This window comes from Balaenoptera borealis (assembly GCF_965194805.1).
Source record: "Balaenoptera borealis genome assembly, chromosome: 6".
NCBI lineage: Eukaryota > Metazoa > Chordata > Mammalia > Artiodactyla > Balaenopteridae > Balaenoptera > Balaenoptera borealis.
Window position 1 is genome coordinate 93,678,694 of NC_138863.1, and position 22,987 is coordinate 93,701,680.

Below are 22,987 nucleotides of genomic sequence, written 5' to 3' on the forward strand. Positions count from 1 at the left end.
GATTTGAAAGCAAGGCAGAATTACAGGAAACAGATTTCGGGAGGTAGATTCGAATCGCCTTTAAAGCACAGGAAAAGCGGCAAAACCTCGACCATGATGCCCTTGGCCAAAAAGGGCGTATGCGTTTTTTCCTGAATATATTCAGGAAAAAACGCATACGCCCTTTTTGGCCAACCAAGCAACCTGGAAAGGCAAATCAGCGCTACAAAGAAGTCTCGCTTCCCATCGGTCAAAAGGGCCATGCTGAATAAAGTGTCAAAACCAGAAATGCAGGACAGTCCATGGAGAAACGGGAGCCTTGCTACGCTGATGGGCGGGATGTAAATTGCCAACAGCCACTCTGGAGAAGTGTACGGTGTGTCCTGAAACATCTAAAAAACTCAGCTTAGAGAGCATAGGGCACTTCCACTCATGGGTGTATAAATTGGGAAAACTAAAAATCAGCGAGACACAGGCACCCCAAAGTTTAGGGCTGCTCTGTTGACAAGAACCTCCACTTCATTACACCTTAAATATCCCAGGAAAGAGAAAAATGGATAAAGAAGTTGTGGTCCTTATGTACAATGGAATATCACTGAGGCATGAAATCAACGTCATAAGGCTAGGAGCAGCATGATGAGTGGATTTAGGTACGACGATTCTAAGTGAAATAAGTCACACAGAAAGACACTTATCGTAAGATATCACTTATAGAGGGAATGTAAAAACCGCTACACTTGAACTGAATTACAAAACAGAACAGAGTCCCACGTTTAGAAAACACACTATGGCTGCTTAACGGGAACGGTGAGGTGGGGTGACGCATAAAACAAGGGTTTCAAATTAGCTCAGATAGCGTTCCATAAACCCAATATGTAATAGACAAGACCTACTCCTTGCTCAGTGAACTGGACGCAAAAACCCCCTATTCACCGCCCAAGAATATATCTGACTAGGAAGAATCTTCAAAGCTATGTATTGATATCTCTCTGTAAGGGAGTCAAGTGGGTGTAAAGCAGCATAAACACAGCAGTGAAAAGCAGCTAAACCCCATTATAAAAATCAATTACTTTTAAAAACCCGTGAAACAAAGACAGTGAAAGAGAGAGAAATTCTTACAAAATTCGTTCAGGGGCTGTGATGCCACCTGGATTGACCATATCTAGACCCACAGCTGATTGAGACATAAGGGTGGACACTCTTGGGGCTGAGAGGTTTGGTGAGGTTGGGTGAGCAAACGCAGACCCTTTAAAGTAATACTGCGTGGTACCCATCCCATAGGTCCCAAATCTCCAGCTTCAAGGGCATCTTCCTGCATCGAAAACATGCATGAGAAACCCAGAAGATGGTACACCATGTGATTGGGAAAGGTTTCTAAAACGCACCTCATTTCTCATCTCCTTGTGCTCGGGTTCGCCATTCCAGCCGCTTTACTAGCAATCTCCCTCCTTGGAGAATGAGCACCTTTAACCTCCTGTTCCGTACAGGTTGCAATTTGTCCTGAGGATGAACGGGAAGAGGGGGAACCAATGAGAGACTAGGTCTAGGTGTGGGGACAGGCACAGGTCACTCTATTTTCCCATCAGGAAGAAGAATTAACCACAGGCTCAGCCTGCCGCCCAGAACCACAATAGGGCCTGAAGCAATCCTGCGCTTTTGCGGCCAGCTCCCAAGAAAGCGAGTTGAAAAATGGAGCTCAGGGGCACTGCAATTCACAAACCTGCAGAGTTAGAAATGATAACTCTCGTCCACAAATATATTGAGGGAAGGCAACGAAGAGGATTTGAAAGCAAGGCAGAATTACAGGAAACAGATTTCAGGAGGTTGATTCGAATCGCCTTTAAAGCACAGGAAAAGCGGCAAAACCTCGACCATGATGCCCTTGGCCAAAAAGGGCGTATGCGTTTTTTCCTGAATATATTCAGGAAAAAACGCATACGCCCTTTTTGGCCAATCAAGCAACCTGGAAAGGCAAATCAGCGCTACAAAGAAGTCTCGCTTCCCATCGGTCAAAAGGGCCATGCTGAATAAAGTGTCAAAACCAGAAATGCAGGACAGTCCATGGAGAAACGGGAGCCTTGCTACGCTGATGGGCGGGATGTAAATTGCCAACAGCCACTCTGGAGAAGTGTACGGTGTGTCCTGAAACATCTAAAAACTCAGCTTAGAGAGCATAGGGCACTTCCACTCATGGGTGTATAAATTGGGAAAACTAAAAATCAGCGAGACACAGGCACCCCAAAGTTTAGGGCTGCTCTGTTGACAAGAACCTCCACTTCATTACACCTTCAATATCCCAGGAAAGAGAAAAATGGATAAAGAAGTTGTGCTCCTTATGTACAATGGAATATCACTGAGGCATGAAATCAACGTCATAAGGCTAGTAGCAGCATGATGAGTGGATTTAGGTACGACGAGTCTAAGTGAAATAAGTCACACAGAAAGACACTTATCGTAAGATATCACTTATAGAGGGAATGTAAAAACCGCTACACTTGAACTGAATTACAAAACAGAACAGAGTCCCACGTTTAGAAAACACACTATGGTTGCTTAACGGGAACGGTGAGGTGGGGTGACGCATAAAACAAGGGTTTCAAATTAGCTCAGATAGCGTTCCATAAACCCAATATGTAATAGACAAGACCTACTCCTTGCTCAGTGAACTGGACGCAAAAACCTCCTATTCACCGCCCAAGAATATATCTGACTAGGAAGAATCTTCAAAGCTATGTATTGATATCTCTCTGTAAGGGAGTCAAGTGGGTGTAAAGCAGCATAAACACAGCAGTGAAAAGCAGCTAAACCCCATTATAAAAATCAATTACTTTTAAAAACCCGTGAAACAAAGACAGTGAAAGAGAGAGAAATTCTTACAAAATTCGTTCAGGGGCTGTGATGCCACCTGGATTGACCATATCTAGACCCACAGCTGATTGAGACATAAGGGTGGACACTCTTGGGGCTGAGAGGTTTGGTGAGGTTGGGTGAGCAAACGCAGACCCTTTAAAGTAATACTGCGTGGTACCCATCCCATAGGTCCCAAATCTCCAGCTTCAAGGGCATCTTCCTACATCGAAAACATGCATGAGAAACCCAGAAGATGGTACACCATGTGATCGGGAAAGGTTTCTAAAACGCACCTCATTTCTCATCTCCTTGTGCTCGGGTTCGCCATTCCAGCCGCTTTACTAGCAATCTCCCTCCTTGGAGAATGAGCACCTTTAACCTCCTGTTCCGTACAGGTTGCAATTTGTCCTGAGGATGAACGGGAAAAGGGGGAACCAATGAGAGACTAGGTCTAGGTGTGGGGACAGGCACAGGTCACTCTATTTTCCCATCAGGAAGAAGAATTAACCACAGGCTCAGCCTGCCGCCCAGAACCACAATAGGGCCTGAAGCAATCCTGCGCTTTTGCGGCCAGCTCCCAAGAAAGCGAGTTGAAAAATGGAGCTCAGGGGCACTGCAATTCACAAACCTGCAGAGTTATAAATGATAACTCTCGTCCACAAATATATTGAGGGAAGGCAACGAAGAGGATTTGAAAGCAAGGCAGAATTACAGGAAACAGATTTCAGGAGGTAGATTCGAATCGCCTTTAAAGCACAGGAAAAGCGGCAAAACCTCGACCATGATGCCCTTGGCCAAAAAGGGCGTATGCGTTTTTTCCTGAATATATTCAGGAAAAAACGCATACGCCCTTTTTGGCCAACCAAGCAACCTGGAAAGGCAAATCAGCGCTACAAAGAAGTCTCGCTTCCCATTGGTCAAAAGGGCCATGCTGAATAAAGTGTCAAAACCAGAAATGCAGGACAGGCCATGGAGAAACGGGAGCCTTGCTACGCTGATGGGCGGGATGTAAATTGCCAACAGCCACTCTGGAGAAGTGTACGGTGTGTCCTGAAACATCTAAAAAACTCAGCTTAGAGAGCATAGGGCACTTCCACTCATGGGTGTATAAATTGGGAAAACTAAAAATCAGCGAGACACAGGCACCCCAAAGTTTAGGGCTGCTCTGTTGACAAGAACCTCCACTTCATTACACCTTAAATATCCCAGGAAAGAGAAAAATGGATAAAGAAGTTGTGGTCCTTATGTACAATGGAATATCACTGAGGCATGAAATCAACGTCATAAGGCTAGTAGCAGCATGATGAGTGGATTTAGGTACGACGATTCTAAGTGAAATAAGTCACACAGAAAGACACTTATCGTAAGATATCACTTATAGAGGGAATGTAAAAACCGCTACACTTGAACTGAATTACAAAACAGAACAGAGTCCCACGTTTAGAAAACACACTATGGCTGCTTAACGGGAACGGTGAGGTGGGGTGACGCATAAAACAAGGGTTTCAAATTAGCTCAGATAGCGTTCCATAAACCCAATATGTAATAGACAAGACCTACTCCTTGCTCAGTGAACTGGACGCAAAAACCTCCTATTCACCGCCCAAGAATATATCTGACTAGGAAGAATCTTCAAAGGTATGTATTGATATCTCTCTGTAAGTGAGTCAAGTGGGTGTAAATCAGCATAAACACAGCAGTGAAAAGCAGCTAAACCCCATTATAAAAATCAATTACTTTTAAAAACCCGTGAAACAAAGACAGTGAAAGAGAGAGAAATTCTTACAAAATTCGTTCAGGGGCTGTGATGCCACCTGGATTGACCATATCTAGACCCACAGCTGATTGAGACATAAGGGTGGACACTCTTGGGGCTGAGAGGTTTGGTGAGGTTGGGTGAGCAAACGCAGACCCTTTAAAGTAATACTGCGTGGTACCCATCCCATAGGTCCCAAATCTCCAGCTTCAAGGGCATCTTCCTACATCGAAAACATGCATGAGAAACCCAGAAGATGGTACACCATGTGATCGGGAAAGGTTTCTAAAACGCACCTCATTTCTCATCTCCTTGTGCTCGGGTTCGCCATTCCAGCCGCTTTACTAGCAATCTCCCTCCTTGGAGAATGAGCACCTTTAACCTCCTGTTCCGTACAGGTTGCAATTTGTCCTGAGGATGAACGGGAAGAGGGGGAACCAATGAGAGACTAGGTCTAGGTGTGGGGACAGGCACAGGTCACTCTATTTTCCCATCAGGAAGAAGAATTAACCACAGGCTCAGCCTGCTGCCCAGAACCACAATAGGGCCTGAAGCAATCCTGCGCTTTTGCGGCCAGCTCCCAAGAAAGCGAGTTGAAAAATGGAGCTCAGGGGCACTGCAATTCACAAACCTGCAGAGTTAGAAATGATAACTCTCGTCCACAAATATATTGAGGGAAGGCAACGAAGAGGATTTGAAAGCAAGGCAGAATTACAGGAAACAGATTTCAGGAGGTAGATTTGAATCGCCTTTAAAGCACAGGAAAAGCGGCAAAACCTCGACCATGATGCCCTTGGCCAAAAAGGGCGTATGCGTTTTTTCCTGAATATATTCAGGAAAAAACGCACACGCCCTTTTTGGCCAACCAAGCAACCTGGAAAGGCAAATCAGCGCTACAAAGAAGTCTCGCTTCCCATCGATCAAAAGGGCCATGCTGAATAAAGTGTCAAAACCAGAAATGCAGGACAGGCCATGGAGAAACGGGAGCCTTGCTACGCTGATGGGCGGGATGTAAATTGCCAACAGCCACTCTGGAGAAGTGTACGGTGTGTCCTGAAACATCTAAAAAACTCAGCTTAGAGAGCATAGGGCACTTCCACTCATGGGCGTATAAATTGGGAAAACTAAAAATCAGCAAGACACAGGCACCCCAAAGTTTAGGGCTGCTCTGTTGACAAGAACCTCCACTTCATTACACCTTCAATATCCCAGGAAAGAGAAAAATGGATAAAGAAGTTGTGCTCCTTATGTACAATGGAATATCACTCAGGCATGAAATCAACATCATAAGGCTAGTAGCAGCATGATGAGTGGATTTAGGTACGACGATTCTAAGTGAAATAAGTCACACAGAAAGACACTTATCGTAAGATATCACTTATAGAGGGAATGTAAAAACCGCTACACTTGAACTGAATTACAAAACAGAACAGCGTCACACGTTTAGAAAACACAATATGGCTGCTTAACGGGAACGGTGAGGTGGGGTGACGCAAAAAACCAGTGTTTCAAATTAGCTCAGATACTGTTCCATAAACCCAATATGTAATAGGCAAGACCTACTCCTTGCTCAGTGAACTGGATTCAACACCCCCTGTTCACCGCCCAAGAATATATCTGACTAGTAAGACTCTTAAAACCAATGTATTGATATCTCTCTGTAAGTGAGTCAAGTGGGTGTAAAGCGGCATAAACACAGCAGTGAAAAGCAGCTAAACCCCATTATAAAAATCAATTACTTTTAAAAACCCGTGAAACAAAGACAGTGAAAGAGAGAGAAATTCATACAGAATTCGTTCAGGGGCTGGGATGCCACCTTTATTGACCATCTCTAGACCCACAGCTGATTGAGACATAAGGGTGGACACTCTTGGGGCTGAGAGGTTTGGTGAGGTTGGGTGAGCAAACGCAGACCCTTTAAAGTAATACTACGTGGTACCCATCCCATTGGACCAAAATCTCCAGGTTCAAGGGCATCTTCCTACATCGAAAACATGCATGAGAAACCCAGAAGATGGTACACCGTGTGATCGGGAAAGGTTTCTAAAACGCACCTCATTTCTCATCTCCTTGTGCTCGGGCTCGCCATTACAGCCGCTTTACTAGCAATCTCCCTCCTTGGAGAATGAGCACCTTTAACCTCCTGTTCCGTACAGGTTGCAAATTTGTCCTGAGGATGAACGGGAAGAGGGGGAACCAATGAGAGACTAGGTCTAGGTGTGGGGACAGGCACAGGTCACTCTATTTTCCCATCAGGAAGAAGAATTAACCACAGGCTCAGCCTGCCGCCCGGAACCACAATAGGGCCTGAAGCAATCCTGCGTTTTTGCGGCCAGCTCCCAAGAAAGCGAGTTGAAAAATGGAGCTCAGGGGCACTGCAATTCACAAACCTGCAGAGTTATAAATGATAACTCTCGTCCACAAATATATTGAGGGAAGGCAACGAAGAGGATTTGAAAGCAAGGCAGAATTACAGGAAACAGATTTCGGGAGGTAGATTCGAATCGCCTTTAAAGCACAGGAAAAGCGGCAAAACCTCGACCATGATGCCCTTGGCCAAAAAGGGCGTATGCGTTTTTTCCTGAATATATTCAGGAAAAAACGCATACGCCCTTTTTGGCCAACCAAGCAACCTGGAAAGGCAAATCAGCGCTACAAAGAAGTCTCGCTTCCCATCGGTCAAAAGGGCCATGCTGAATAAAGTGTCAAAACCAGAAATGCAGGACAGGCCATGGAGAAACGGGAGCCTTGCTACGCTGATGGGCGGGATGTAAATTGCCAACAGCCACTCTGGAGAAGTGTACGGTGTGTCCTGAAACATCTAAAAAACTCAGCTTAGAGAGCATAGGGCACTTCCACTCATGGGTGTATAAATTGGGAAAACTAAAAATCAGCGAGACACAGGCACCCCAAAGTTTAGGGCTGCTCTGTTGACAAGAACCTCCACTTCATTACACCTTAAATATCCCAGGAAAGAGAAAAATGGATAAAGAAGTTGTGGTCCTTATGTACAATGGAATATCACTGAGGCATGAAATCAACGTCATAAGGCTAGTAGCAGCATGATGAGTGGATTTAGGTACGACGATTCTAAGTGAAATAAGTCACACAGAAAGACACTTATCGTAAGATATCACTTATAGAGGGAATGTAAAAACCGCTACACTTGAACTGAATTACAAAACAGAACAGAGTCCCACGTTTAGAAAACACACTATGGCTGCTTAACGGGAACGGTGAGGTGGGGTGACGCATAAAACAAGGGTTTCAAATTAGCTCAGATAGCGTTCCATAAACCCAATATGTAATAGACAAGACCTACTCCTTGCTCAGTGAACTGGACGCAAAAACCCCCTATTCACCGCCCAAGAATATATCTGACTAGGAAGAATCTTCAAAGCTATGTATTGATATCTCTCTGTAAGGGAGTCAAGTGGGTGTAAAGCAGCATAAACACAGCAGTGAAAAGCAGCTAAACCCCATTATAAAAATCAATTACTTTTAAAAACCCGTGAAACAAAGACAGTGAAAGAGAGAGAAATTCTTACAAAATTCGTTCAGGGGCTGTGATGCCACCTGGATTGACCATATCTAGACCCACAGCTGATTGAGACATAAGGGTGGACACTCTTGGGGCTGAGAGGTTTGGTGAGGTTGGGTGAGCAAACGCAGACCCTTTAAAGTAATACTGCGTGGTACCCATCCCATAGGTCCCAAATCTCCAACTTCAAGGGCATCTTCCTGCATCGAAAACATGCATGAGAAACCCAGAAGATGGTACACCGTGTGATCGGGAAAGGTTTCTAAAACGCCCCTCATTTCTCATCTCCTTGTGCTCGGGTTGGCCATTACAGCCGCTTTACTAGCAATCTCCCTCCTTGGAGAATGAGCACCTTTAACCTCCTGTTCCGTACAGTTTGCAAATTTGTCCTGAGGATGAACGGGAAGAGGGGGAAACAATGAGAGACTAGGTCTAGGTGTGGGGACAGGCACAGGTCACTCTATTTTCCCATCAGGAAGAAGAATTAACCACAGGCTCAGCCTGCCGCCCGGAACCACAATAGGGCCTGAAGCAATCCTGCGCTTTTGGGGCCAGCTCCCAAGAAAGCGAGTTGAAAAATGGAGCTCAGGGGCACTGCAATTCACAAACCTGCAGAGTTATAAATGATAACTCTCGTCCACAAATATATTGAGGGAAGGCAACGAAGAGGATTTGAAAGCAAGGCAGAATTGCAGGAAACAGATTTCAGGAGGTAGATTCGAATCGCCTTTAAAGCACAGGAAAAGCGGCGAAACCTCGACCATGATGCCCTTGGCCAAAAAGGGCGTATGCGTTTTTTCCTGAATATATTCAGCAAAAAACGCACACGCCCTTTTTGGCCAACCAAGCAACCTGGAAAGGCAAATCAGCGCTACAAAGAAGTCTCGCTTCCCATCGGTCAAAAGGGCCATGCTGAATAAAGTGTCAAAACCAGAAATGCAGGACAGGCCATGGAGAAACAGGAGCCTTGCTACGCTGATGGGCGGGATGTAAATTGCCAACAGCCACTCTGGAGAAGTGTACGGTGTGTCCTGAAACATCTAAAAAACTCAGCTTAGAGAGCATAGGGCACTTCCACTCATGGGCGTATAAATTGGGAAAACTAAAAATCAGCAAGACACAGGCACCCTAAAGTTTAGGGCTGCTCTGTTGACAAGAACCTCCACTTCATTACACCTTAAATATCCCAGGAAAGAGAAAAATGGATAAAGAAGTTGTGCTCCTTATGTACAATGGAATATCACTCAGGCATGAAATCAACATCATAAGGCTAGTAGCAGCATGATGAGAAGATTTAGGTACGAGGATTCTAAGTGAAATAAGTCACACAGAAAAAGGCACTTATCATAAGATATCACTTATAGAGGGAATGTAAAAACCGCTACACTTGAACTGAATTACAAAAGTAAACAGCGTCACACGTTTAGAAAACACACTATGGCTGCTTAACGGGAAAGGTGAGGTGGGGTGATGCAGAAAACAAGGGTTTCAAATTAGCTCAGATACTGTTCCATAAACCCAATATGTAACAGACAAGACCTACTCCTTGCTCAGTGAACTGGATTCAACACCCCCTGTTCACCGCCCAAGAATATATCTGACTAGTAAGACTCTTAAAACCAATGTATTGATATCTCTCTGTAAGTGAGTCAAGTGGGTGTAAAGCGGCATAAACACAGCAGTGAAAAGCAGCTAAACCCCATTATAAAAATCAATTACTTTTAAAAACCCGTGAAACAAAGACAGTGAAAGAGAGAGAAATTTATACAGAATTCGTTCAGGGGCTGGGATGCCACCTTTATTGACCATCTCTAGACCCACAGCTGATTGAGACATAAGGGTGGACACTCTTCGGGCTGAGAGGTTTGGTGAGGTTGGGTGAGCAAACGCAGACCCTTTAAAGTAATACTGCGTGGTACCCATCCCATGGGTCCAAAATCTCCAGGTTCAAGGGCATCTTCCTACATCGAAAACATGCATGAGAAACCCAGAAGATGGTACACCGTGTGATCGGGAAAGATTTCTAAAACGCCCCTCATTTCTCATCTCCTTGTGCTCGGGTTGGCCATTACAGCCGCTTTACTAGCAATCTCCCTCCTTGGAGAATGAGCACCTTTAACCTCCTGTTCCGTACAGGTTGCAAATTTGTCCTGAGGATGAACGGGAAGAGGGGGAAACAATGAGAGACTAGGTCTAGGTGTGGGGACAGGCACAGGTCACTCTATTTTCCCATCAGGAAGAAGAATTAACCACAGGCTCAGCCTGCCGCCCGGAACCACAATAGGGCCTGAAGCAATCCTGCGCTTTTGCGGCCAGCTCCCAAGAAAGCGAGTTGAAAAATGGAGCTCAGGGGCACTGCAATTCACAAACCTGCAGAGTTAGAAATGATAACTCTCGTCCACAAATATATTGAGGGAAGGCAACGAAGAGGATTTGAAAGCAAGGCAGAATTACAGGAAACAGATTTCAGGAGGTAGATTTGAATCGCCTTTAAAGCACAGGAAAAGCGGCAAAACCTCGACCATGATGCCCTTGGCCAAAAAGGGCGTATGCGTTTTTTCCTGAATATATTCAGGAAAAAACGCATACGCCCTTTTTGGCCAACCAAGCAACCTGGAAAGGCAAATCAGCGCTACAAAGAAGTCTCGCTTCCCATTGGTCAAAAGGGCCATGCTGAATAAAGTGTCAAAACCAGAAATGCAGGACAGGCCATGGAGAAACGGGAGCCTTGCTACGCTGATGGGCGGGATGTAAATTGCCAACAGCCACTCTGGAGAAGTGTACGGTGTGTCCTGAAACATCTAAAAAACTCAGCTTAGAGAGCATAGGGCACTTCCACTCATGGGTGTATAAATTGGGAAAACTAAAAATCAGCGAGACACAGGCACCCCAAAGTTTAGGGCTGCTCTGTTGACAAGAACCTCCACTTCATTACACCTTAAATATCCCAGGAAAGAGAAAAATGGATAAAGAAGTTGTGGTCCTTATGTACAATGGAATATCACTGAGGCATGAAATCAACGTCATAAGGCTAGTAGCAGCATGATGAGTGGATTTAGGTACGACGATTCTAAGTGAAATAAGTCACACAGAAAGACACTTATCGTAAGATATCACTTATAGAGGGAATGTAAAAACCGCTACACTTGAACTGAATTACAAAACAGAACAGAGTCCCACGTTTAGAAAACACACTATGGCTGCTTAACGGGAACGGTGAGGTGGGGTGACGCATAAAACAAGGGTTTCAAATTAGCTCAGATAGCGTTCCATAAACCCAATATGTAATAGACAAGACCTACTCCTTGCTCAGTGAACTGGACGCAAAAACCTCCTATTCACCGCCCAAGAATATATCTGACTAGGAAGAATCTTCAAAGCTATGTATTGATATCTCTCTGTAAGTGAGTCAAGTGGGTGTAAAGCAGCATAAACACAGCAGTGAAAAGCAGCTAAACCCCATTATAAAAATCAATTACTTTTAAAAACCCGTGAAACAAAGACAGTGAAAGAGAGAGAAATTCTTACAAAATTCGTTCAGGGGCTGTGATGCCACCTGGATTGACCATATCTAGACCCACAGCTGATTGAGACATAAGGGTGGACACTCTTGGGGCTGAGAGGTTTGGTGAGGTTGGGTGAGCAAACGCAGACCCTTTAAAGTAATACTGCGTGGTACCCATCCCATAGGTCCCAAATCTCCAGCTTCAAGGGCATCTTCCTACATCGAAAACATGCATGAGAAACCCAGAAGATGGTACACCTTGTGATCGGGAAAGGTTTCTAAAACGCACCTCATTTCTCATCTCCTTGTGCTCGGGTTCGCCATTCCAGCCGCTTTACTAGCAATCTCCCTCCTTGGAGAATGAGCACCTTTAACCTCCTGTTCCGTACAGGTTGCAATTTGTCCTGAGGATGAACGGGAAGAGGGGGAACCAATGAGAGACTAGGTCTAGGTGTGGGGACAGGCACAGGTCACTCTATTTTCCCATCAGGAAGAAGAATTAACCACAGGCTCAGCCTGCCGCCCGGAACCACAATAGGGCCTGAAGCAATCCTGCGTTTTTGCGGCCAGCTCCCAAGAAAGCGAGTTGAAAAATGGAGCTCAGGGGCACTGCAATTCACAAACCTGCAGAGTTATAAATGATAACTCTCGTCCACAAATATATTGAGGGAAGGCAACGAAGAGGATTTGAAAGCAAGGCAGAATTACAGGAAACAGATTTCGGGAGGTAGATTCGAATCGCCTTTAAAGCACAGGAAAAGCGGCAAAACCTCGACCATGATGCCCTTGGCCAAAAAGGGCGTATGCGTTTTTTCCTGAATATATTCAGGAAAAAACGCATACGCCCTTTTTGGCCAACCAAGCAACCTGGAAAGGCAAATCAGCGCTACAAAGAAGTCTCGCTTCCCATCGGTCAAAAGGGCCATGCTGAATAAAGTGTCAAAACCAGAAATGCAGGACAGTCCATGGAGAAACGGGAGCCTTGCTACGCTGATGGGCGGGATGTAAATTGCCAACAGCCACTCTGGAGAAGTGTACGGTGTGTCCTGAAACATCTAAAAAACTCAGCTTAGAGAGCATAGGGCACTTCCACTCATGGGTGTATAAATTGGGAAAACTAAAAATCAGCGAGACACAGGCACCCCAAAGTTTAGGGCTGCTCTGTTGACAAGAACCTCCACTTCATTACACCTTAAATATCCCAGGAAAGAGAAAAATGGATAAAGAAGTTGTGGTCCTTATGTACAATGGAATATCACTGAGGCATGAAATCAACGTCATAAGGCTAGGAGCAGCATGATGAGTGGATTTAGGTACGACGATTCTAAGTGAAATAAGTCACACAGAAAGACACTTATCGTAAGATATCACTTATAGAGGGAATGTAAAAACCGCTACACTTGAACTGAATTACAAAACAGAACAGAGTCCCACGTTTAGAAAACACACTATGGCTGCTTAACGGGAACGGTGAGGTGGGGTGACGCATAAAACAAGGGTTTCAAATTAGCTCAGATAGCGTTCCATAAACCCAATATGTAATAGACAAGACCTACTCCTTGCTCAGTGAACTGGACGCAAAAACCCCCTATTCACCGCCCAAGAATATATCTGACTAGGAAGAATCTTCAAAGCTATGTATTGATATCTCTCTGTAAGGGAGTCAAGTGGGTGTAAAGCAGCATAAACACAGCAGTGAAAAGCAGCTAAACCCCATTATAAAAATCAATTACTTTTAAAAACCCGTGAAACAAAGACAGTGAAAGAGAGAGAAATTCTTACAAAATTCGTTCAGGGGCTGTGATGCCACCTGGATTGACCATATCTAGACCCACAGCTGATTGAGACATAAGGGTGGACACTCTTGGGGCTGAGAGGTTTGGTGAGGTTGGGTGAGCAAACGCAGACCCTTTAAAGTAATACTGCGTGGTACCCATCCCATAGGTCCCAAATCTCCAGCTTCAAGGGCATCTTCCTGCATCGAAAACATGCATGAGAAACCCAGAAGATGGTACACCATGTGATTGGGAAAGGTTTCTAAAACGCACCTCATTTCTCATCTCCTTGTGCTCGGGTTCGCCATTCCAGCCGCTTTACTAGCAATCTCCCTCCTTGGAGAATGAGCACCTTTAACCTCCTGTTCCGTACAGGTTGCAATTTGTCCTGAGGATGAACGGGAAGAGGGGGAACCAATGAGAGACTAGGTCTAGGTGTGGGGACAGGCACAGGTCACTCTATTTTCCCATCAGGAAGAAGAATTAACCACAGGCTCAGCCTGCCGCCCAGAACCACAATAGGGCCTGAAGCAATCCTGCGCTTTTGCGGCCAGCTCCCAAGAAAGCGAGTTGAAAAATGGAGCTCAGGGGCACTGCAATTCACAAACCTGCAGAGTTAGAAATGATAACTCTCGTCCACAAATATATTGAGGGAAGGCAACGAAGAGGATTTGAAAGCAAGGCAGAATTACAGGAAACAGATTTCAGGAGGTTGATTCGAATCGCCTTTAAAGCACAGGAAAAGCGGCAAAACCTCGACCATGATGCCCTTGGCCAAAAAGGGCGTATGCGTTTTTTCCTGAATATATTCAGGAAAAAACGCATACGCCCTTTTTGGCCAATCAAGCAACCTGGAAAGGCAAATCAGCGCTACAAAGAAGTCTCGCTTCCCATCGGTCAAAAGGGCCATGCTGAATAAAGTGTCAAAACCAGAAATGCAGGACAGTCCATGGAGAAACGGGAGCCTTGCTACGCTGATGGGCGGGATGTAAATTGCCAACAGCCACTCTGGAGAAGTGTACGGTGTGTCCTGAAACATCTAAAAACTCAGCTTAGAGAGCATAGGGCACTTCCACTCATGGGTGTATAAATTGGGAAAACTAAAAATCAGCGAGACACAGGCACCCCAAAGTTTAGGGCTGCTCTGTTGACAAGAACCTCCACTTCATTACACCTTCAATATCCCAGGAAAGAGAAAAATGGATAAAGAAGTTGTGCTCCTTATGTACAATGGAATATCACTGAGGCATGAAATCAACGTCATAAGGCTAGTAGCAGCATGATGAGTGGATTTAGGTACGACGAGTCTAAGTGAAATAAGTCACACAGAAAGACACTTATCGTAAGATATCACTTATAGAGGGAATGTAAAAACCGCTACACTTGAACTGAATTACAAAACAGAACAGAGTCCCACGTTTAGAAAACACACTATGGTTGCTTAACGGGAACGGTGAGGTGGGGTGACGCATAAAACAAGGGTTTCAAATTAGCTCAGATAGCGTTCCATAAACCCAATATGTAATAGACAAGACCTACTCCTTGCTCAGTGAACTGGACGCAAAAACCTCCTATTCACCGCCCAAGAATATATCTGACTAGGAAGAATCTTCAAAGCTATGTATTGATATCTCTCTGTAAGGGAGTCAAGTGGGTGTAAAGCAGCATAAACACAGCAGTGAAAAGCAGCTAAACCCCATTATAAAAATCAATTACTTTTAAAAACCCGTGAAACAAAGACAGTGAAAGAGAGAGAAATTCTTACAAAATTCGTTCAGGGGCTGTGATGCCACCTGGATTGACCATATCTAGACCCACAGCTGATTGAGACATAAGGGTGGACACTCTTGGGGCTGAGAGGTTTGGTGAGGTTGGGTGAGCAAACGCAGACCCTTTAAAGTAATACTGCGTGGTACCCATCCCATAGGTCCCAAATCTCCAGCTTCAAGGGCATCTTCCTACATCGAAAACATGCATGAGAAACCCAGAAGATGGTACACCATGTGATCGGGAAAGGTTTCTAAAACGCACCTCATTTCTCATCTCCTTGTGCTCGGGTTCGCCATTCCAGCCGCTTTACTAGCAATCTCCCTCCTTGGAGAATGAGCACCTTTAACCTCCTGTTCCGTACAGGTTGCAATTTGTCCTGAGGATGAACGGGAAAAGGGGGAACCAATGAGAGACTAGGTCTAGGTGTGGGGACAGGCACAGGTCACTCTATTTTCCCATCAGGAAGAAGAATTAACCACAGGCTCAGCCTGCCGCCCAGAACCACAATAGGGCCTGAAGCAATCCTGCGCTTTTGCGGCCAGCTCCCAAGAAAGCGAGTTGAAAAATGGAGCTCAGGGGCACTGCAATTCACAAACCTGCAGAGTTATAAATGATAACTCTCGTCCACAAATATATTGAGGGAAGGCAACGAAGAGGATTTGAAAGCAAGGCAGAATTACAGGAAACAGATTTCAGGAGGTAGATTCGAATCGCCTTTAAAGCACAGGAAAAGCGGCAAAACCTCGACCATGATGCCCTTGGCCAAAAAGGGCGTATGCGTTTTTTCCTGAATATATTCAGGAAAAAACGCATACGCCCTTTTTGGCCAACCAAGCAACCTGGAAAGGCAAATCAGCGCTACAAAGAAGTCTCGCTTCCCATTGGTCAAAAGGGCCATGCTGAATAAAGTGTCAAAACCAGAAATGCAGGACAGGCCATGGAGAAACGGGAGCCTTGCTACGCTGATGGGCGGGATGTAAATTGCCAACAGCCACTCTGGAGAAGTGTACGGTGTGTCCTGAAACATCTAAAAAACTCAGCTTAGAGAGCATAGGGCACTTCCACTCATGGGTGTATAAATTGGGAAAACTAAAAATCAGCGAGACACAGGCACCCCAAAGTTTAGGGCTGCTCTGTTGACAAGAACCTCCACTTCATTACACCTTAAATATCCCAGGAAAGAGAAAAATGGATAAAGAAGTTGTGGTCCTTATGTACAATGGAATATCACTGAGGCATGAAATCAACGTCATAAGGCTAGTAGCAGCATGATGAGTGGATTTAGGTACGACGATTCTAAGTGAAATAAGTCACACAGAAAGACACTTATCGTAAGATATCACTTATAGAGGGAATGTAAAAACCGCTACACTTGAACTGAATTACAAAACAGAACAGAGTCCCACGTTTAGAAAACACACTATGGCTGCTTAACGGGAACGGTGAGGTGGGGTGACGCATAAAACAAGGGTTTCAAATTAGCTCAGATAGCGTTCCATAAACCCAATATGTAATAGACAAGACCTACTCCTTGCTCAGTGAACTGGACGCAAAAACCTCCTATTCACCGCCCAAGAATATATCTGACTAGGAAGAATCTTCAAAGGTATGTATTGATATCTCTCTGTAAGTGAGTCAAGTGGGTGTAAAGCAGCATAAACACAGCAGTGAAAAGCAGCTAAACCCCATTATAAAAATCAATTACTTTTAAAAACCCGTGAAACAAAGACAGTGAAAGAGAGAGAAATTCTTACAAAATTCGTTCAGGGGCTGTGATGCCACCTGGATTGACCATATCTAGACCCACAGCTGATTGAGACATAAGGGTGGACACTCTTGGGGCTGAGAGGTTTGGTGAGGTTGGGTGAGCAAACGCAGACCCTTTAAAGTAATACTGCGTGGTACCCATCCCATAGGTCCCAAATCTCCAGCTTCAAGGGCATCTTCCTACATCGAAAACATGCATGAGAAACCCAGAAGATGGTACACCATGTGATCGGGAAAGGTTTCTAAAACGCACCTCATTTCTCATCTCCTTGTGCTCGGGTTCGCCATTCCAGCCGCTTTACTAGCAATCTCCCTCCTTGGAGAATGAGCACCTTTAACCTCCTGTTCCGTACAGGTTGCAATTTGTCCTGAGGATGAACGGGAAGAGGGGGAACCAATGAGAGACTAGGTCTAGGTGTGGGGACAGGCACAGGTCACTCTATTTTCCCATCAGGAAGAAGAATTAACCACAGGCTCAGCCTGCCGCCCGGAACCACAATAGGGCCTGAAGCAATCCTGCGCTTTTGCGGCCAGCTCCCAAGAAAGCGAGTTGAAAAATGGAGCTCAGGGGCACTGCAATTCACAAACCTGCAGAGTTAGAAATGATAACTCTCGTCCACAAATATATTGAGGGAAGGCAACGAAGAGGATTTGAAAGCAAGGCAGAATTAGAGGAAACAGATTTCAGGAGGTAGATTCGAATCGCCTTTAAAGCACAGGAAAAGCGGCAAAACCTCGACCATGATGCCCTTGGCCAAAAAGGGCGTATGCGTTTTTTCCTGAATATATTCAGGAAAAAACGCATACGCCCTTTTTGGCCAACCAAGCAACCTGGAAAGGCAAATCAGCGCTACAAAGAAGTCTCGCTTCCCATCGGTCAAAAGGGCCATGCTGAATAAAGTGTCAAAACCAGAAATGCAGGACAGGCCATGGAGAAACGGGAGCCTTGCTACGCTGATGGGCGGGATGTAAATTGCCAACAGCCACTCTGGAGAAGTGTACGGTGTGTCCTGAAACATCTAAAAAACTCAGCTTAGAGAGCATAGGGCACTTCCACTCATGGGCGTATAAATTGGGAAAACTAAAAATCAGCAAGACACAGGCACCCCAAAGTTTAGGGCTGCTCTGTTGACAAGAACCTCCACTTCATTACACCTTCAATATCCCAGGAAAGAGAAAAATGGATAAAGAAGTTGTGCTCCTTATGTACAATGGAATATCACTCAGGCATGAAATCAACATCATAAGGCTAGTAGCAGCATGATGAGTGGATTTAGGTACGACGATTCTAAGTGAAATAAGTCACACAGAAAGACACTTATCGTAAGATATCACTTATAGAGGGAATGTAAAAACCGCTACACTTGAACTGAATTACAAAACAGAACAGAGTCCCACGTTTAGAAAACACACTATGGCTGCTTAACGGGAACGGTGAGGTGGGGTGACGCATAAAACAAGGGTTTCAAATTAGCTCAGATAGCGTTCCATAAACCCAATATGTAATAGACAAGACCTACTCCTTGCTCAGTGAACTGGACGCAAAAACCTCCTATTCACCGCCCAAGAATATATCTGACTAGGAAGAATCTTCAAAGCTATGTATTGATATCTCTCTGTAAGTGAGACAAGTGGGTGTAAAGCAGCATAAACACAGCAGTGAAAAGCAGCTAAACCCCATTATAAAAATCAATTACTTTTAAAAACCCGTGAAACAAAGACAGTGAAAGAGAGAGAAATTCTTACAAAATTCGTTCAGGGGCTGTGATGCCACCTGGATTGACCATATCTAGACCCACAGCTGATTGAGACATAAGGGTGGACACTCTTGGGGCTGAGAGGTTTGGTGAGGTTGGGTGAGCAAACGCAGACCCTTTAAAGTAATACTGCGTGGTACCCATCCCATAGGTCCCAAATCTCCAGCTTCAAGGGCATCTTCCTACATCGAAAACATGCATGAGAAACCCAGAAGATGGTACACCATGTGATCGGGAAAGGTTTCTAAAACGCACCTCATTTCTCATCTCCTTGTGCTCGGGTTCGCCATTCCAGCCGCTTTACTAGCAATCTCCCTCCTTGGAGAATGAGCACCTTTAACCTCCTGTTCCGTACAGGTTGCAATTTGTCCTGAGGATGAACGGGAAGAGGGGGAACCAATGAGAGACTAGGCCTAGGTGTGGGGACAGGCACAGGTCACTCTATTTTCCCATCAGGAAGAAGAATTAACCACAGGCTCAGCCTGCCGCCCAGAACCACAATAGGGCCTGAAGCAATCCTGCGCTTTTGCGGCCAGCTCCCAAGAAAGCGAGTTGAAAAATGGAGCTCAGGGGCACTGCAATTCACAAACCTGCAGAGTTAGAAATGATAACTCTCGTCCACAAATATATTGAGGGAAGGCAACGAAGAGGATTTGAAAGCAAGGCAGAATTACAGGAAACAGATTTCGGGAGGTAGATTCGAATCGCCTTTAAAGCACAGGAAAAGCGGCAAAACCTCGACCATGATGCCCTTGGCCAAAAAGGGCGTATGCGTTTTTTCCTGAATATATTCAGGAAAAAACGCATACGCCCTTTTTGGCCAACCAAGCAACCTGGAAAGGCAAATCAGCGCTACAAAGAAGTCTCGCTTCCCATCGGTCAAAAGGGCCATGCTGAATAAAGTGTCAAAACCAGAAATGCAGGACAGGCCATGGAGAAACGGGAGCCTTGCTACGCTGATGGGCGGGATGTAAATTGCCAACAGCCACTCTGGAGAAGTGTACGGTGTGTCCTGAAACATCTAAAAAACTCAGCTTAGAGAGCATAGGGCACTTCCACTCATGGGTGTATAAATTGGGAAAACTAAAAATCAGCGAGACACAGGCACCCCAAAGTTTAGGGCTGCTCTGTTGACAAGAACCTCCACTTCATTACACCTTAAATATCCCAGGAAAGAGAAAAATGGATAAAGAAGTTGTGGTCCTTATGTACAATGGAATATCACTGAGGCATGAAATCAACGTCATAAGGCTAGTAGCAGCATGATGAGTGGATTTAGGTACGACGATTCTAAGTGAAATAAGTCACACAGAAAGACACTTATCGTAAGATATCACTTATAGAGGGAATGTAAAAACCGCTACACTTGAACTGAATTACAAAACAGAACAGAGTCCCACGTTTAGAAAACACACTATGGCTGCTTAACGGGAACGGTGAGGTGGGGTGACGCATAAAACAAGGGTTTCAAATTAGCTCAGATAGCGTTCCATAAACCCAATATGTAATAGACAAGACCTACTCCTTGCTCAGTGAACTGGACGCAAAAACCCCCTATTCACCGCCCAAGAATATATCTGACTAGGAAGAATCTTCAAAGCTATGTATTGATATCTCTCTGTAAGGGAGTCAAGTGGGTGTAAAGCAGCATAAACACAGCAGTGAAAAGCAGCTAAACCCCATTATAAAAATCAATTACTTTTAAAAACCCGTGAAACAAAGACAGTGAAAGAGAGAGAAATTCTTACAAAATTCGTTCAGGGGCTGTGATGCCACCTGGATTGACCATATCTAGACCCACAGCTGATTGAGACATAAGGGTGGACACTCTTGGGGCTGAGAGGTTTGGTGAGGTTGGGTGAGCAAACGCAGACCCTTTAAAGTAATACTGCGTGGTACCCATCCCATAGGTCCCAAATCTCCAGCTTCAAGGGCATCTTCCTGCATCGAAAACATGCATGAGAAACCCAGAAGATGGTACACCATGTGATTGGGAAAGGTTTCTAAAACGCACCTCATTTCTCATCTCCTTGTGCTCGGGTTCGCCATTCCAGCCGCTTTACTAGCAATCTCCCTCCTTGGAGAATGAGCACCTTTAACCTCCTGTTCCGTACAGGTTGCAATTTGTCCTGAGGATGAACGGGAAGAGGGGGAACCAATGAGAGACTAGGTCTAGGTGTGGGGACAGGCACAGGTCACTCTATTTTCCCATCAGGAAGAAGAATTAACCACAGGCTCAGCCTGCCGCCCAGAACCACAATAGGGCCTGAAGCAATCCTGCGCTTTTGCGGCCAGCTCCCAAGAAAGCGAGTTGAAAAATGGAGCTCAGGGGCACTGCAATTCACAAACCTGCAGAGTTAGAAATGATAACTCTCGTCCACAAATATATTGAGGGAAGGCAACGAAGAGGATTTGAAAGCAAGGCAGAATTACAGGAAACAGATTTCAGGAGGTAGATTCGAATCGCCTTTAAAGCACAGGAAAAGCGGCAAAACCTCGACCATGATGCCCTTGGCCAAAAAGGGCGTATGCGTTTTTTCCTGAATATATTCAGGAAAAAACGCATACGCCCTTTTTGGCCAATCAAGCAACCTGGAAAGGCAAATCAGCGCTACAAAGAAGTCTCGCTTCCCATCGGTCAAAAGGGCCATGCTGAATAAAGTGTCAAAACCAGAAATGCAGGACAGTCCATGGAGAAACGGGAGCCTTGCTACGCTGATGGGCGGGATGTAAATTGCCAACAGCCACTCTGGAGAAGTGTACGGTGTGTCCTGAAACATCTAAAAACTCAGCTTAGAGAGCATAGGGCACTTCCACTCATGGGTGTATAAATTGGGAAAACTAAAAATCAGCGAGACACAGGCACCCCAAAGTTTAGGGCTGCTCTGTTGACAAGAACCTCCACTTCATTACACCTTCAATATCCCAGGAAAGAGAAAAATGGATAAAGAAGTTGTGCTCCTTATGTACAATGGAATATCACTGAGGCATGAAATCAACGTCATAAGGCTAGTAGCAGCATGATGAGTGGATTTAGGTACGACGAGTCTAAGTGAAATAAGTCACACAGAAAGACACTTATCGTAAGATATCACTTATAGAGGGAATGTAAAAACCGCTACACTTGAACTGAATTACAAAACAGAACAGAGTCCCACGTTTAGAAAACACACTATGGTTGCTTAACGGGAACGGTGAGGTGGGGTGACGCATAAAACAAGGGTTTCAAATTAGCTCAGATAGCGTTCCATAAACCCAATATGTAATAGACAAGACCTACTCCTTGCTCAGTGAACTGGACGCAAAAACCTCCTATTCACCGCCCAAGAATATATCTGACTAGGAAGAATCTTCAAAGGTATGTATTGATATCTCTCTGTAAGTGAGTCAAGTGGGTGTAAAGCAGCATAAACACAGCAGTGAAAAGCAGCTAAACCCCATTATAAAAATCAATTACTTTTAAAAACCCGTGAAACAAAGACAGTGAAAGAGAGAGAAATTCTTACAAAATTCGTTCAGGGGCTGTGATGCCACCTGGATTGACCATATCTAGACCCACAGCTGATTGAGACATAAGGGTGGACACTCTTGGGGCTGAGAGGTTTGGTGAGGTTGGGTGAGCAAACGCAGACCCTTTAAAGTAATACTGCGTGGTACCCATCCCATAGGTCCCAAATCTCCAGCTTCAAGGGCATCTTCCTACATCGAAAACATGCATGAGAAACCCAGAAGATGGTACACCATGTGATCGGGAAAGGTTTCTAAAACGCACCTCATTTCTCATCTCCTTGTGCTCGGGTTCGCCATTCCAGCCGCTTTACTAGCAATCTCCCTCCTTGGAGAATGAGCACCTTTAACCTCCTGTTCCGTACAGGTTGCAATTTGTCCTGAGGATGAACGGGAAGAGGGGGAACCAATGAGAGACTAGGTCTAGGTGTGGGGACAGGCACAGGTCACTCTATTTTCCCATCAGGAAGAAGAATTAACCACAGGCTCAGCCTGCCGCCCAGAACCACAATAGGGCCTGAAGCAATCCTGCGCTTTTGCGGCCAGCTCCCAAGAAAGCGAGTTGAAAAATGGAGCTCAGGGGCACTGCAATTCACAAACCTGCAGAGTTAGAAATGATAACTCTCGTCCACAAATATATTGAGGGAAGGCAACGAAGAGGATTTGAAAGCAAGGCAGAATTACAGGAAACAGATTTCAGGAGGTAGATTTGAATCGCCTTTAAAGCACAGGAAAAGCGGCAAAACCTCGACCATGATGCCCTTGGCCAAAAAGGGCGTA